Source organism: Lathamus discolor, chromosome 8 (assembly GCF_037157495.1).
Source record: "Lathamus discolor isolate bLatDis1 chromosome 8, bLatDis1.hap1, whole genome shotgun sequence".
NCBI lineage: Eukaryota > Metazoa > Chordata > Aves > Psittaciformes > Psittacidae > Lathamus > Lathamus discolor.
The window spans coordinates 5,297,232-5,313,203 of NC_088891.1; the positions used below are offsets into that span (position 1 = coordinate 5,297,232).

The window sequence follows — 15,972 nt, forward strand, 5'->3', positions numbered from 1 at the left end:
CATTTTATTTAGCATAAAGGTGAACCTTTACCAGTGACCTTTCCCTTGGTAAAATTAACTGAGCCTCAAAAAACTTCTAGGTTTTGTTATACACATGCATCTGAATCACAAGATAAACATATACAAGGTATTCTATGTATTTGCATTAAGAATTGCCCTTGTAGAAGATACCAGGCTTTAAACAGACAAAGAAAAGAAAAAAACCAAAAAACCCCAAACAACCAAAAAGCTTTAGTCTCATTTTAAATATGGGAAGCTGAGGCACAGTGACACATACAGAGCTCTTGCAGATCAGAAGTTAATCCAGCTCAACTCAGGGCAAGTCTATCACCTTTCTCCACAGGGCCACCCTCTTTGCGTACCTCAGATCACTGCAGCATTGCAAGTTCTCAGTTTTTTTGAATATAGAGCTTTATCTAGTGGTATTTCAGGGGTTTTGATATGAAGTGATGAAGCCAAATGACATTCTCTTTCAGTGTGATTAAATGAGCTAGATTAATAGATCATAAAACAACGTTTAGCAAACTGTAAAGCCTAACCAAGCTTTGGAGCATCTATCCAAGTTGAAAATCTGTTAAAACCAGAAGATATGATAGAATATACTTCATTGATGAAGGGTAAGTAAGTCCATTGCAATTTCACTTCTACATTTTTTTCCATAGAGTCACTATTGATTTCAGATGAAATTCACCCAAGAGTATAAGGCCTTGAAACAGAAATGGACTGAAAGTGAGCCTAACAATATTATCCTCAAATACAGGAGCACCTTATTTCTCTCATACTTTGGCTCTTGCCTAGGTGAAAGACTCTAGCTTTTTTTTTTCCTAGGAGATTAAGTTATTGCTTAGCTTCAACTGGACTATTTCTAGTATTAGCATAAAGTTCTGGTATTTATACTCCAGTATTTTATGGAATGATACTTAATGGGATCCTGAAATTACCACACTTTTTAGTGTGGCAACATACTCTGAATTTCAGAAAGCACGATGCCTGATGTAGGCTGAGTCTGGATTTACATATAGCCAGCTGACAGAAAACAAGCTGCATTTTCATGTAAATACTCTACCTTGGCACATCACTAATAAGAACATCAAGAACAAAACATGAAAAATTGCCTTTAAAAAAAAAAAGTATGTGGCAGAAAGTCATAGATATTTTTTAGTACTTTTATGAGTTTTAAACACAACAAAATCTTGCAAGTAAAGTCAAGTGTCTTTTAAGACATGCTACGTTTTTACATATGCAATTAAAAGTCTTCCCTCCAGTTTCCGTCCGTACAGGATTCAAATCTTACTGCCAGGGGATTTGGAAATAAAGGCTTATTTCTGAAAGTTCCCTGACATGAAGAATTTGGCTTGGGTAGATGCTTCCATTAATTTCAAAGCCTTCTGGGCTATCAACAAAAATTCAGTGAAAGTAATCACATGGGTTTTGACTGACTATTTATGTGAGTATAGCTTTGCAGAATCTAAACCAACTAAATTATCTTCAAGATCTAACTTCCGTAAGCGGTAAGTAACGTTAGGCAAACTGTTGATATTTGGTTGCCCTGATTAACCTATCACTGCACAGCAAAATTCTAATTTCTGTTCCACTGTTATATGCCCTGAATACCCTTCTCCTCTGGAAGATAAACAAACAAATCAAAACCAGTTCAACTGTTGAATAAATTCTGGTCAACTGAATTTCTTTTAATAACTTTTTATTATGAAGTTGGCCATGGAGTAAACAGCATTCTCCAAATTACAAGTCTTCCACCTTGGCACTTTGGAAAGGCTTGGATTTTATTTCATGTAAGTTTTTTCAGCTGTACAAAATACTTTCATTAACCCAAGAATGGATTATTTGGAGTGCTAATTAATTGATTCTTCAAAATGCCAATTGACATACTCCTAGGGAAAACCTGATCTAAGCAACTATGTTAATCAAGCTATTGTACTTATGGTTCTGTCTGAATATCAGACCATCTGAAATGAGGAGAACTTTGCCATTACTATCCTGGACCTCTTGTGGGCAGCTAATTAATATGAGTAGGCTATGACAGTTGCACTTGTACATTCACTGTACTGCCTGACAATAACTCTATAAAATTAGATTTCAGCTAAAGAATGGAAACAGTGTTAAATACCATTATTTGCCTTCCTTTGATGTGTGAGAGTCATTATGAAAGCAATTACAGCAGTTTCTCTGTCTGTATGTCTACAGGGTATTTATCTGTATCTGTCTGAGTCCTTTGCCAGGTGGAGAATATATGGCATATTAAAGACAAGGGAATTCAGCCTCAATTATCAGACTATGAACAGAAGACGAAACAAAATCAGAGTTTTGCAGATGATCCTGCCAGAAAACAGTAATTTAATATTAGAGGCAGGTAATCTGGGGAAAACTTGCCCAGTGCAGAATCTTTTTATTCTAATATTACTGAATTCCCTCTCCTTCCATTGTCCTATTTTGTTTTCTATTCTTTCAGCTTCCATGTTTTCCAGTGTCTATGCTCACTTTAAATAAGCTTATGCTAGGTTTGAGTGTCATGAACACAAGACTTTTTTGTAAGCTGTACTTTTTGTTTCTTAATTACATGCAGATATTCTGCCATCTAAGAACTGCTCCCAGGAAACAAGACTCCAAGTGGGATGATTTCCATGCTGATGGTAGAGTTAGGAGCTTTGTACTACCTATAGAACACCACATATTTCATTCTGCCTTTGCCCAATTACTTTACTGACCCCTGTGGAAGTATGACTAGGCCCGCAAGTTGGCAGATGGATAAAGAGACTACTCACTTTACACACAGAAGGGACAATGCTAAACTGATCTCTTAGATTCCTTCAGCTGTCTTCCCAAAGCTGACTGCTGGACAAAGACAATCCTTCCAATTGCTTTTCTATGCCGCCAAGTTTAGAACTGACAAAATAATGTTACGCCAAAAGCCTTTGAAATATACTAATCTTTTTAACCAAACATGCATACAGAAAGCATGAGTACCTTGCTTTTTCACCTGAAAAATGCACTATATATTTATATATATATATATATGCACTATATATATATATTTCTATATATTGAAGGTACATCCATTCATCAACAGCTTCACAGTTCCTACGTAACTTGCAAGCAATGGATATTTTATTCACCTTGTCCTTCTATCATTCTATAACACCAGTTCTGTAATAACAAACCTCAGCACAAATCTCAAAACATCAGTTCCATCAAGAATTAGGACTTTTAGCATTATCAGTAAACTCTTGTGATGAGAGCCTATAGCTGTTGTCTGTACCAGGAAGCATCAGAGAAATTATTTGGTTTCTCCAAATGGATTACCCAGTTGCACCATATACTCACAGGGAAGTTATATTGCTATGGATGAAAGCTGTTTGCCCAGCTATTCGGGGCTGACAGGATGCTAATTTATCTTAGTTGCCTGCTATCCATCATCATTTGACAGTCTAGTGAATGTATCGATAACAGCCAAAGATCCTCTTCCTTTGGTAACCTAAGTTTTCTGATGCTTTGTGCTGTCTTTCATTTCAAATAGAAAGGCAAGAACATTACCAAAATGTCACACTGCTCATCAAGCATGATGCCTATTCTGAAATGTGTGTAATATTTCTAGGAACACCTTTTAGCATGTTATTAAAAATGTCTCTGGGTATTACCCAGAGATTTTCTGGGTGGAAAAAGTAATATTTGAAAAGATTCTAGAGACATTTTATAGAAAAAAGATGGTGTTTGACTATGTAAGGTACAAGCAGATGGAGCCTGGCCTAGCCTTGAAGAAATATCTGGGACTGCATATCTCATTCCTTTGCACACCTTTTTCCTAAGGCGGATGACTATCCTAACGGCAAAGTGGGGATTAAAAAAGTATAAAAAGTATGACAACAATTTCTTTATTTTTGCATAACCACATGGAGGCAGTGGACAAAGCAAGCTAGGGCATTAGTTTGTAGTTTGCATTAAGAAACTCTGAAGTCCTTCCACCCATGTTCAGTTCCACTCAATTAGCAGTGGCACTCTTGAGCACTGAAGACAACACTTACCCATGGCAAAACAAAACTGTGCTTCATCTGCTTTAAGCCTGATGCTACTAAGGCCACAGAGATGATACACACCAAGATGTAACCGGTAATGAATCCAAATTACCTATTATACACTAACATCATAGCCTTTAATGCATTGAGTATTAGTTATCATGTGCATCTTCCTCAAAATTCTTAGAATCTTTTCCAGCCACACATTTTTGTTTAACTTTTAAAGAAAGCAATTACTAGGCTACAGACATTTCCTTATACCATTCCCAGACATTTTATCAGCAGTCTCATGTTACAATACTGTTTCCATCCCGTAAGGGCATATTCTGATAATGGTCATTGGAAATCTTGCTATTTAACTCTCGCAAACTGAGAATGCTTACAAGCAATGTGTTTGTGTGTGTGTACGTACATACATATATACAGCAACAAGAATTTTAGTTAAGACAATTAATGAATAAGTCTTATTAAGATCTTAATACCTTCTGAGCAGAGATTCTGTGTGGCAAAGGAGGAAAGGATTTAATGATATATTAGACATTTTACAGTATAAATATATTCTTGATTAATTAAATCTGTGTAGTCTATTACCTTACCCTGAGGACACTGATATTCAACAATGCTTTTTTTTAATAAGAAAAAAAAAAACCTCAAACAATTTGCTTTTGATATTTAACCTAAGAGAAAAGACAGAGGAAAATATTTTATGAACTTGTATAAACAAATTTAATTCTTCCTTTTAACTAAAAAGAAACAATGCAACTTGCAGGAAACACGCTTATTTTCTTCAAAAGGGAAGATTAATAAAGGTTAAAAAGTCTTTCTAGTTTTACAAAATTAATAATGTGTTTAATTATATGAGATTAAAATTTCATTATACATTATACTTTAATTGGTATAGAAGGGGCCAGAGGTTAAAACCTTTGCACGAGTTACCTTTTGTGCTGTTCCAATATCTAATAACACAGTAGTTTTAAATTATAAACCCTGACAACATTTAACAAGTTTCTTACATGCTTTAATTTTAGCCTAGTAATCTTTCATGTGGAGCAGCAGTGTTCCTGAGGTCATAGTCCTGGACGATGAAACAAGCAGAGACAGAACAGATTACAAAACTAAAGTGGCTGGACATTATTAGATTATGGTAAAGGTGCTACCTGGACTCCAACTATCAGCTACAGGTTTAGATGTAGTTTCTTCACAACATCGCAACAGTTACATGCTATGATGGTTAAACACTGTGTGTAGCAGCTTTCTACTTCCTAAACAAGCAGTTATACCTTCAAAACCACTGGGAACTTCTCAGGAAGAGATCAAAGAAATCTGTAGGGTCCTTCTAGCAAATGAGTAAAGTGTTCTTGAATGGTTTAAACCAATAATGCCATGTCCTACAAGTGGGATTTTCAGAGGGCTCCAAGGGGTTTAGGCATACAAAGCCTATTAACCTTCAATGGAATTAGGATACCTATTCCAGAGGTGCTTGGAAAACCCAACACTACTTAAAACAATGTTTCTCAAACATAAATAACTGTTTCAAGGACAAAATACCTCTATTTTAGAAATTAAGCATGCCATTTTATTCACACGTGTGAGTACCAGTTTGCTGGTAAGCCAATGCCATCGCCACCCTAACTTCCCCCTGTGATGAATCTCTTAGAACAGTATTGGATCTAGGTGGGTCTAACATGCTGATGTGCAACCACAAGAATGGATAAGAGCCTTAAAAGTGCTGACAAATAAGTTATTCTTGCTACACCTGATCATTTTAACAGCCCTCAACACTGAACAATTCAAGGAAAAAATAATATTAAAAAATACATAAATGATATGAACCTGATAAATTCTTTTTATAAAATTCTTGTCTGGCTCACTAACTTCTCTTTCCCAGAAAGCACAGGGAACATGGAAAAGCTTCTTTTAGAGAGTTAGTATTAACTGCTGCCACTACAGGGACCCAAGAGGCTATCTATTATTATCAAATTCAGCGATTATTGATTACTCTTTAGTATTGACAACATCAGTGTGTATACAGATTACCTGCCATATAGCTGCCAATCATGTGAATTTAAGATCTGGACCAACAAGAACCTGCAAAGTAACTTTCCAAAAATGTATTTTATTCATTGTTCCCGTACCTCTGTGCATATGCCTCTTGAAAATTAAAACTGACTGCTGCAAATCCAGGCAGCTCAGCATCACGCACACTGCATACACAAATAACTGTGTTGTTTAGCACTGTCCCAGAGTGACCTCTAGGAAAGGTGTGTTTGCTCATGTTGTTGAACTGAGGTGAGAACAGAGTTCTAATTACCTGCCCATTTTTCTGCAGTAGTTTACAGTTGAATCTCATTACCAGATACCTGTTTAATCACCTCTAAAAAGTACAGTGTAATTAGTACTGCAGCAATATAGACAGGCTACAAGGCACTTTCAAGAATGGCAGAAGCCTATTTGATATTCTGTGAATATCTTATTTGAACCAAAACTCAGACACTGAAAAGTACGTATTTATATGCTTTAAAAATGCTTAAGTCTTATACTACACCTTCAGACTTTAAAATAGTTGTTCAGAGTCCCATTTGAAGTAAATTAACAACTTCATTTAAATCAGAGTTGTACTAATTTGCCTCGTTAGAGAATTTGACCCGCACTCCTTTTCAGTATCATACCACAAACTATGGGCCTCATAATGTTTTCACTAAAAAAAGAGCACTTCAAAGGGATTGTGTGCTTAATGAAATTCAGAATGAAGCCTTCTGCAAGGAACTACAGTGAGCAATTTTAAAGTATCTTCTTCATTAAGAGGACAAACTTTCAGAGCCAGCAAATGAAATTCTGTAATTAAAAGATGTTTGTTTAAAAAAAAAATAATTCTGGAGAGGTCTTGGACAGTGAAATAATATCCTTTAGATTAGTGTTTAATTGAAAACAGTATTTACTGCTCTAGTGCATTTGATAGAGCTCTCTACTGTGCTGCTTTATGTATAATTGTGTTTTGCAACCAATTTAAAATAACCAGATGACTGCAGTCCTTATATAAGGTGAAGATGAGTCCTTGCAAGTATATCAACGTCTACAGGGGTTTCTTTCTAACAGATATGAAAAAGTAATTTCCATCCTGCTACTTTTGTGTGATCCTTTCTGCATATAAAATGCCTTTCACATACATACACACAAGACTCCACACCTGAAAAGAGTATTTCCTAAAAATCAACATACCATACTCTAATATTCTCTGCATCTTTGATTTAAGGAAAAGTTAGGTCATTATAATAGCAACTTTTCTTCTTTTAAAGTCATAATTCATTGATTTCATGCCTATAGTCTTATTAAAACGTGAATGCCACAATTTCAGCAAAGAAAACAGGTACAATTCTGACTTGACAGTGGTATGTGTTAACAGACTAAAAGATTTCCAAAATGCAAAACAGAAGTCCAGGGTTATGGACACTTCTCCCCAAACTATTTCCTGTCTTTGAGGTATCACTGGTAAAACCAAACTTTAAATTACAAAGCTGTTTAACCTGGTCTTACAAAAAGCCTGAAAACTCTTTATCGGGCCACATCACTAGAAAGTTTAATGATGATTATCCAACCTATTTTCCCATCCCACTGATAGTTTGTCTCATTGCATCTTTGACCAAGTTTCGTTTAGCCACACTCAGGTCAATGACCCCTGTCTGTCTTCAAGCTCATAAAAGGTGAGTTTAATATGCTGCTCTTGAAATAGTAGTACCAACATCCTACTGCACTGGGAGAAATTCTGCTACAGATTAGAAGATTTCTTGGTAATATATTTTTAAAGGTGTTTTCAAAAGCAGGGAGAAGACCTCAGTATGACTTAGTTGTATGTGAGCGCCAGAAGCTTTTTCCGTATGTCCCCATAGCCTGATTGCATTTAGCGTATTGGCCTATTGTTATAGACAAAAGAACATCCAACTCTCTCAAGGTTAATTGACTGCTGTTCTTTGAAATATACATGAGAAACTTTATTGACTATCTCACATCCAACCTCACCTGTCATGCAGGAGGAGAGCAGTAACAGGGGAAAAGGACTCCACAAAAAGATGAGAAGGACAAAGGTGAAATGCAGAGGGCTGCACTAAATTTTGACAGATCTTTTCTCTGTTGTTGCCGGGTATATTTTCCAATTCAACTTTTTGTGATTAGAAAGAGTCCAATTTTAAAAAGAGATTTAGCCTAAAAATTTACCAAATTAACTAGTTTTCCTGTTGCCGTAGGGCCTCAAGGCAACTCAAACCAAACAGGAATATGCAGATAGTACAGATTCATTTGCAAAATTAACATTAGTAGATTTTAAACCTTTCCTAACAGCAGTAATTTCTTCACATGCAACAATACTTTCATAACATTTTAAAGTCTTCTCTGATACCAATGTTCATAATTACTTCATCTCGGATATTACAATAGCAGAACCCAAATTACCTGAATCATGTACAGATAAAATGACAAACCTATCATGTTGGCATAGACACGTTTCTGACAGAGACCGTAAGGAGAGTAAACTAGACCATCTCTTCATCCCTGAAGTGATACATACAACTTTCTGAGCTCTTTCCCACCAAATTTCAGCCTTGCAATATTAAACCAGAATACCCAATTGTATCTTCAAAAGTGTATAATCTACCTGCAAGAGTTCTGTGAAGGAAACAGTGCTCCCTCTGTGACCACTACATGCTGTCTGCATCCATGCATCTCAGACGTGTAACATCTCCTGGAGATACTATTTCTTCTATGAGGTTTCACATAGGAACTGACATTCTAAAATGCAATATTTCCAGGCTTAAATCTTCAAGGGATAGAATTAAATTTGGCTTAAATATCATACAGCTTCTTGTGTTTTGAATGTTCTGACACCAGGATAACAGCTTTAATTGATAAACCTCAACCCACTTTGAAAATAATTCCATATAAAACTGGAAAAAAAAAGGGGTATTTTTTCCAGATAAAAGCAAGAATCATTTTGAACACCACACTTATATATCGCTACACACAACAGCAATTATTGTTATGCTCAAATTGGAAAAACAGTTTACCTTAGATTGCTGACACAGCACTACCCACACATCACCCTGAAGAGCATTTATAAGCTAAACACACATCTCATTTTTAGCACAGTCCATGACTTACATCACCACAATGACAAGCCTACATAAGACACATTTTTGATGACAAGATAACCCCATGTAATGCCTCCACCATGATAACCGGATTCTTGCTAAGCTTTCCATGACCAAATTACAGCCATAATGATGACACACTGCACACCACTGCCAAGCACCGTAAAGTGACACCTGCTTACAACAGATTGAACTGGAACTTGTCAATATGACCAGAAACATTACCAATAACTGAGGACTGTTTCCTAAGCTTTACTCATATTGGATAGTACATGCTTAGCTTGGCATCGTTATAGAACCAGAACCTTGCTTACAGCAACTAGAAACTCGGAGACCAAAGAAACATTCTTATGTTCCTGATAGAAGAAAAACAAAAAACTATCCATACCATACAAAGGAGTACCAGTAAGACAGATCCAATTAAATCTCTGGACTGCATTCAACCTCTATCTAGACTCCATACTACAGAAAAACCAAACACTCTGCAAAAGCCAGAGGTAGAATATTTTCATTACTCAGTTCAGTACTAGGAGGTTAAAAAGGCCAGTGTCCTATTCCCTTTTAAAACCTCTCATCTCCTACCTCCCTACCTGCCAGCTGTATAGAGTATTTCCCTTGTCATTAATTCTGATAGCTTGCCCTAATTAACTCATTTTATCTTTTGGTACAAATCAATTACAATTAAAATATAGTTTGTTAAACCTCAGTGGAGTATTGTTTCATGTTAAAAACATTCTTACTCATGAGAGAAAGTGTGATTAACTTCAATAGAAAGCATAAAGTTCAACTTACTATGAGCTGAGGGATTCAAGCACAATTCTTTTGGAGAACACTTCAAGCTTCATCTCACTGGAAGGAAATTAAAGGAGTGGAGGGGTTTACGCTGGTCACTCAGATCATCAGCGTGTGGCTGGATCTAGGAAAAACAATGTTGTGTTGTCTAAGGCTTGCTTGTTTAGGTTTAAAAGATCACAGAATCGTGACTCAATGCAGATGGTCCAGATTCTTGTTTGTTTATGAAAAGCAAACAAAACACACAGGTGGTGAATAAGATCACAGAATCACGCTCATGAAAGAATATCCAACACTTGAAGGAACAAGCCCAAAAAGCTTCTTAGGCATCATGCTTTTTGAAACACGCCTGAAATGTGAAGCACTGTATTTTAATTTCAGGTGGTAGATTAAAATGCAACAAGTCCAATGGTCCGCTATAGATTAAGGAAATCGATTTCTTTGGCCATAAGTCCGTAGTAGCAGGAAAGTCTGTCAGAGCTTCCTCCTTTTAACAAGAGTCAGAGAGAGGTCCAAAAAGGGGTCTTACCGCCACAGAAACCATTTTAGAATCATAGAATAGTTAGGGTTGGAAAGGACCTCAAGATCATCTAGTTCCAACCCCCCTGCCATGGGCAGGGACAAACATACAGGAGATTTTAATATTTTAATCAAATACACTGCAGAAAAACCTTCCATACGTTATACATTATAGCACATTATGTTCCAAATAAACACGATAGATGGTTGTAACAACAAGAAAAAACCCTTACCTAGGTAAATGTGACTGCAACAACGATTATTTCCCCCCCATCCTCGGAATATGGTCACACAACCTCACAGTGACAGACTACAACAGCGCAAGTCCTGGTGTGACAGAGTTCAGCGGTTATTTTGGGTCTAAACAGCAGCGTTTTGGATGCCGAGCCTGCAGGGCGTCGTGAGGGAGCGAGGACACCGCCCCTCAGACCGCCCCGCGCCGGTCCCGACCGGTTCTGACCGGCAGGGCCGCGGCCAGCCCGGGGGCACGCGCTGAGGGAGGGAGGGAGCGGGGAATGAAGGACCCTGAGGCGTGAAGGGCTGAGGAGAGGCGCGGGGTGATGGAGGAGGTGGAGCGCTCTGAACGGAGCAAGGGAGGCTCTGGGAAAGGGACATGGCCGGGGACTCGGAGGCACGCCATGCCTGAGGGGGACCGCACGATGCAGCACGTTTCCCTGAGGGGCTGCAGCCCATGACCAATCCACGCCAGTGCAAGGACATCCCTGTGGAACAGCGCCAGGGCACATCAACAACCTGCCCTAGCAAGTCTCAAGGAAAATGAGAACAAACATGTTTTGTAAAGATTCTTCCACCTGGTTCAGACTGTGAATGGTTGACACCATTATTTGCAGCCTTTGCATAACCCGTGGGCCTGCACAGTCTAGGTTTACCTGTGTTGGAATGCTATTCTGAGGACAAAAATCTGTGACTGTTCCAGGAAATACTTACAATGGTTTAAAAACTCATAGCAGGTATGATGCAGAACATAAAAGTGTACGGCTACTGGTAAACCCAGGACATGCATTTTTCTAGGAGTCTCAAGAAAGCATCCTTACTGTTGTTGATTCATGCCAAGATCTTAAGGATTTGTGCTTTGCTGCACAGGTCTAATTGTAGACAGCACACAACTTCCTAAAACATCTGCTACACACAGTTACTCTCCTACATTAAAACACCTGTGTGCCTTTGTAAGTACTGACCTAGTACAAACCTCATCTACCCTTTAAAGCCTGTTCACAAACCCTACAGTGCAACTTTGTCTCAGTAGACCTCACACTAAATACAGTGTCGTCTGTTCATGCCACTTCACCTCATTTTAGGTCAAATGTCTACCTTCCTATAGGGGGTATAAATCTTTTTTTACACTTTAAAACCTGTTCCTTGCTATGCAGAACAGTGAAAATAAAGCATGTGTGTGCCATGAACATGTATAGGTGCACATATACATACTCATACAGCATTTTCCCCTGAGAAGCAACAGACCAGCACCCTCTTATTTCTATGAAGCTATGATTCCACCCAGTAATTCCCGTACTGCTCCAACAGTCCTTTTCAGCACCATGATTGTAAAACTCCTAGTCATCATAAAACTCAAGTGGTTAAGATGTAAGGTGACTTGGGGCATCATCAGATCTCTTGTATGTGAGCACAGAGCCTGCCCAGCCCACCCTGCCCTGGGTTTTCTGTTAGGTGCAAATGATGTTCAGCATCCTCAAAACCAGCACCGGAAATCCAGGTGACTATACTAAAAGTCAAAGTTTTTATTCCCGCCAAGGAAACTGCAATAAAAAGGGGGCATTATTTGACAAATGGATTTTTGATGCGCACTGATAGTGTAATGAATAAGATCACTGTATCTGCCATTAGGTGGGAGGTTGTGGTGATTGCTTCTACCAGAAGCTTGAACTATTTTCTTTATGTTTTTATCCTGTAAGGTTCCACGCGTATTTTACTGCACATTTGTAATAAGTACAGCTCTAGATTAGCAAACCACAGTTTTGTTTGACCCCAGCTACCATGTAAGCTTCTAGTTTTCTCTGGTCTAAAGTACACTGAAGTATTTTTCTGCTTTCCTGCAGTTTTTAAGTAGATAATAAGTCCCAAACTTCACCAGCCTTTAGCTGAAAGAAGCTTGTCACGGTGGTTGGTAGCTAATGAAGATCCTTTTAGTTTATCTTCATCAATTGTCAAATATTTGAGTCCATGAAGTGGTGTGATGAGGTACAAAGACAGATATTTGAAGGGATTTTAACTCATTTGAGCAATTACATGCTTAACTGCCCTGCGATAATCTGTCAGTCTGAGTCTTTTCTACACAGCAGAAGTGGGGAGTATTAGAATAGCTGGATTTAGAACATAAAGGCCTGGCCTGAATGGAAGAAAGGCACCAGAGAAATTAATTGCCAGTAACAAACAGCAGGACTGCTTGCAAGTTATATATCACATAGTTACCTACCAGCAGTGGTAGAAGCCAGCTGTAAAATAACATACTGAATTGAGACAAAATAGTCACTACTATTAAATTCTTCATGGTATTCACTGATTTCAACTAATGTTGGCTAATCAAGTACATTGTATTACTTAAATCATATAGACACAGAGATAAAAATCTTGTTTTATATAAAGATTTACTGAATGCAATTTTCAGTAAAACAAGTATGTTTTTAATTACAGCTCTGAGTTTTAAGAAGTGATCTTCTAATTTATATGCTTTTGTTTGTTATTATGCACAGGTTTCTGCCATACTCAGAACATAACGATTACGTAGATTCAGTAATGGAACAATGAATTTAACAAAAAAAGGGGGGGGAAAAAATGTTCCTTTGCATGTGATTGTTTAATCCTGAAATAATCACATTAGAGCCAAATTATTAGGAAGATTGAATTGATGCTGTGTATTGCTTATAATGGTATAGTTAGGACTTCCTTGGGTCCCATAAATTCTAAGGGGAGCCAAGATAAATAATTGCAGAGCAGCCATCTCACTTTAGTCCAGGCTCAGGGTTACTCTGGGCCACTGTTACCAGAAACCTGCCTAACTGTCCTTCATTCTTTTCCTTCCTTTCTCCGTCAGGTCCCTGGTGCTATCTCCTTGCTCCATCAGTTGCCTCATTTCTTTCAGAGCCTCCCTATCCCCCGCTGTATGGCACAAGAAGACCTCTTCAGGTAGGAGTCGGTGATCTTGACTGCCAGACAGCATAGCCATGGCACAGCAGTATTTTCTCCAAAAATCCCACAGCAGCTTTCTCCTATACTCATGGAAGTCTGTAACACTCTGGAACTTCCTGCAGTGGGGAAATACCAGTCCCAGTTACAGTCTTTTTACACCAGAAATTAAGTAGTCTTTGACTTGTGCACATTTGGGTTTGTTTCTTTATCCCCTTTGGAATTACACCATGAAACCAGCATAAGGAACATGGACTTGAGACTACAACTAATGCAAGAAACGTCAAAATGCACATACTGAAGTCTCTCTTTGCCTTCCTGGTAACATTGGCCATAAATGGCAGTGTGTTTCTGTTCAGAGAGGGCCATTTCATTCATATTACGTGTGTTAGTTATGATATTTATTTTAGATTTGCTGTCTCCCTAAGGTGCCAGCTCTGAGGGAGATAGTTAGCATGGTGGTGTTAGGTACAAAGCAAAAGCCCTTCACTTCGGGGACTGTGCTTCAGTTCTGACCTAAGGTCAGAAAGGAAATAAGATAGGTAATCTCAGCTCTGTCCCTAATGACCAGTATTCCACATCACAATGCTACACATGGCTGTCAGCTTCTGCTCAGGAGAGGCCCAGGACACATCCAGCATGAAGAACTAATTACCCTCCCAGCCCAGGGAACAAATGGGCAGCCCAGCTCAGCAGGCTGAGATCACTGGTGAGGTACTGCAGCAGGCTAATAAAGTGGAGGAGTGTCACATGCATGGCTGTGGCATACAGTTCATGAGGCGCTTTATTTTTCCTTCATTAATGAGCATTTTATTTTAGGCTCACTGTATCACATTAACATGTTAAAAAAGAAGAAGAAGAAGAAAAAAAAAAAAAAGAAGAGAATAGAGCAGATTTATTCAGTCAGCCTGGTGCTGCAAACATCACCTGCCTTTTGTTTCTACAGGCCTAATTCACATGGGCCAAATTAAGTCCAGACTTTTATGAGTGGGGCATAAAGGGCACAAAGAGCTGCTTCCCCCATCAGTGGAAGGAACCATAAATTAGCTGCTTGCACTGAAGAATCCAGAGGTAGAAATCATGCAGTTCAGCAGCATTACTTGGGTCAGACAGTTCATGTCTGAGCAGGATGGACTAGGATGTGTTCTCATTCCCTCCCAAAAAATAAGGCAGGGGAACCAGTAAGAAAGCAGAGTCTTCAAAGAAACTGATCTTTAACACTCTTCCCTGGCACCCCTGAAGCCACCACCACCCCTGGGTATCACTGTTCACAGGCACAGAACAGTCTCCCCTTCCACAAAGCATGTGAAATTAACTAGCTCACAACCTAATACTTACTAGGATGAAGCAGCTTACTGTAGTTGCAGCATTCACTAACTGCCTAGACCAAGGAGTACAAATACCTGGCACCAGAAACACAGGTCACAACCAGAACATGCACACACAGGTACTCACAACTCTGTTACAACCAGCTTCAACGCTAGGAGAACCAGAAGGACATTTCTTGTCTTACTATAGCACAGGACATACATAGAGCTTCCAGCAAAACATGGGGCAGTGAGCACAAAGGAATGGGATATTTTTAAAAGTACATGTTTTTATGGCTCTTAGAAGAGCAAAAGCATTAATTAAAAGGAAAGTAGATACTGAAGGAAGCTATTAGACATTGGAAAAATGTGTAATAATTGCCAGAAAGTTACCTTCACACAGAAGCACTGGAGCCACGCATCCGCCTCTGCGCCAAAACCAGCAACCCACTACCCCAAACGCGCCCCAAGTATGCCCTCAGGCACCCACATGTGAGCATTTATACCTGGGAGCAGGCTGTGCCCTCTGCTTCCACCTAGGTGGGATCCTGGGAAATGTAGTCTGTCAAGTGGTTCTTCTTTTGCGTGGGTTACCTTGACTACATTAAATAACGTGATTTTAAGTATTTATATGAGTATGTGGGCTGCTGGGCACTTTCACAATTAAAAAGCAAATCTGAACTTTTTCAGGTGATGGGAATTATAAATATGTCTTTTAAAAGTAGGCTGGTCAGAACAGGGAGAAAGCTGAACCACATTTATCTTCACCTGGCACAGACGCAGCATCGTAGGCTTCAGATGTTTGCCTTTTTATTTAGAGTGCTGAATTTCAGAGTGCACTGCAGCACAGGTGAATGCCACAGTAGTCACATGCCCTTGTTCTCAGAAACAAATTTAGGAGTAAAGGAGGGGAACATTAAAACAACAGCCGTCCAATGCAAATGTATCAATTTATTGTATATTTACCTCCTTCCACAACAAATGGGTTACTATATACATTGCAGATGGATGTTCTCC

General features: G+C 38.7%; 1 long non-coding RNA gene across 1 annotated transcript in view; it reads right to left on the reverse strand.

Moving 5' to 3' along the window:
* LOC136018982 (uncharacterized) overlaps nucleotides 1–15,424 on the reverse strand; it is a 43,456-nt gene extending 28,032 nt beyond the window's left edge. The window contains exons 1-2 of the long non-coding RNA XR_010614690.1: nucleotides 15,349–15,424; nucleotides 9,965–10,088 (exon numbers count right to left, since the gene is read on the reverse strand). This is a non-coding gene — a long non-coding RNA (uncharacterized LOC136018982). The remainder of the gene's footprint in view (nucleotides 1–9,964; nucleotides 10,089–15,348) is intronic.
* Between the last annotated feature and the right edge of the window lie 548 nt (nucleotides 15,425–15,972).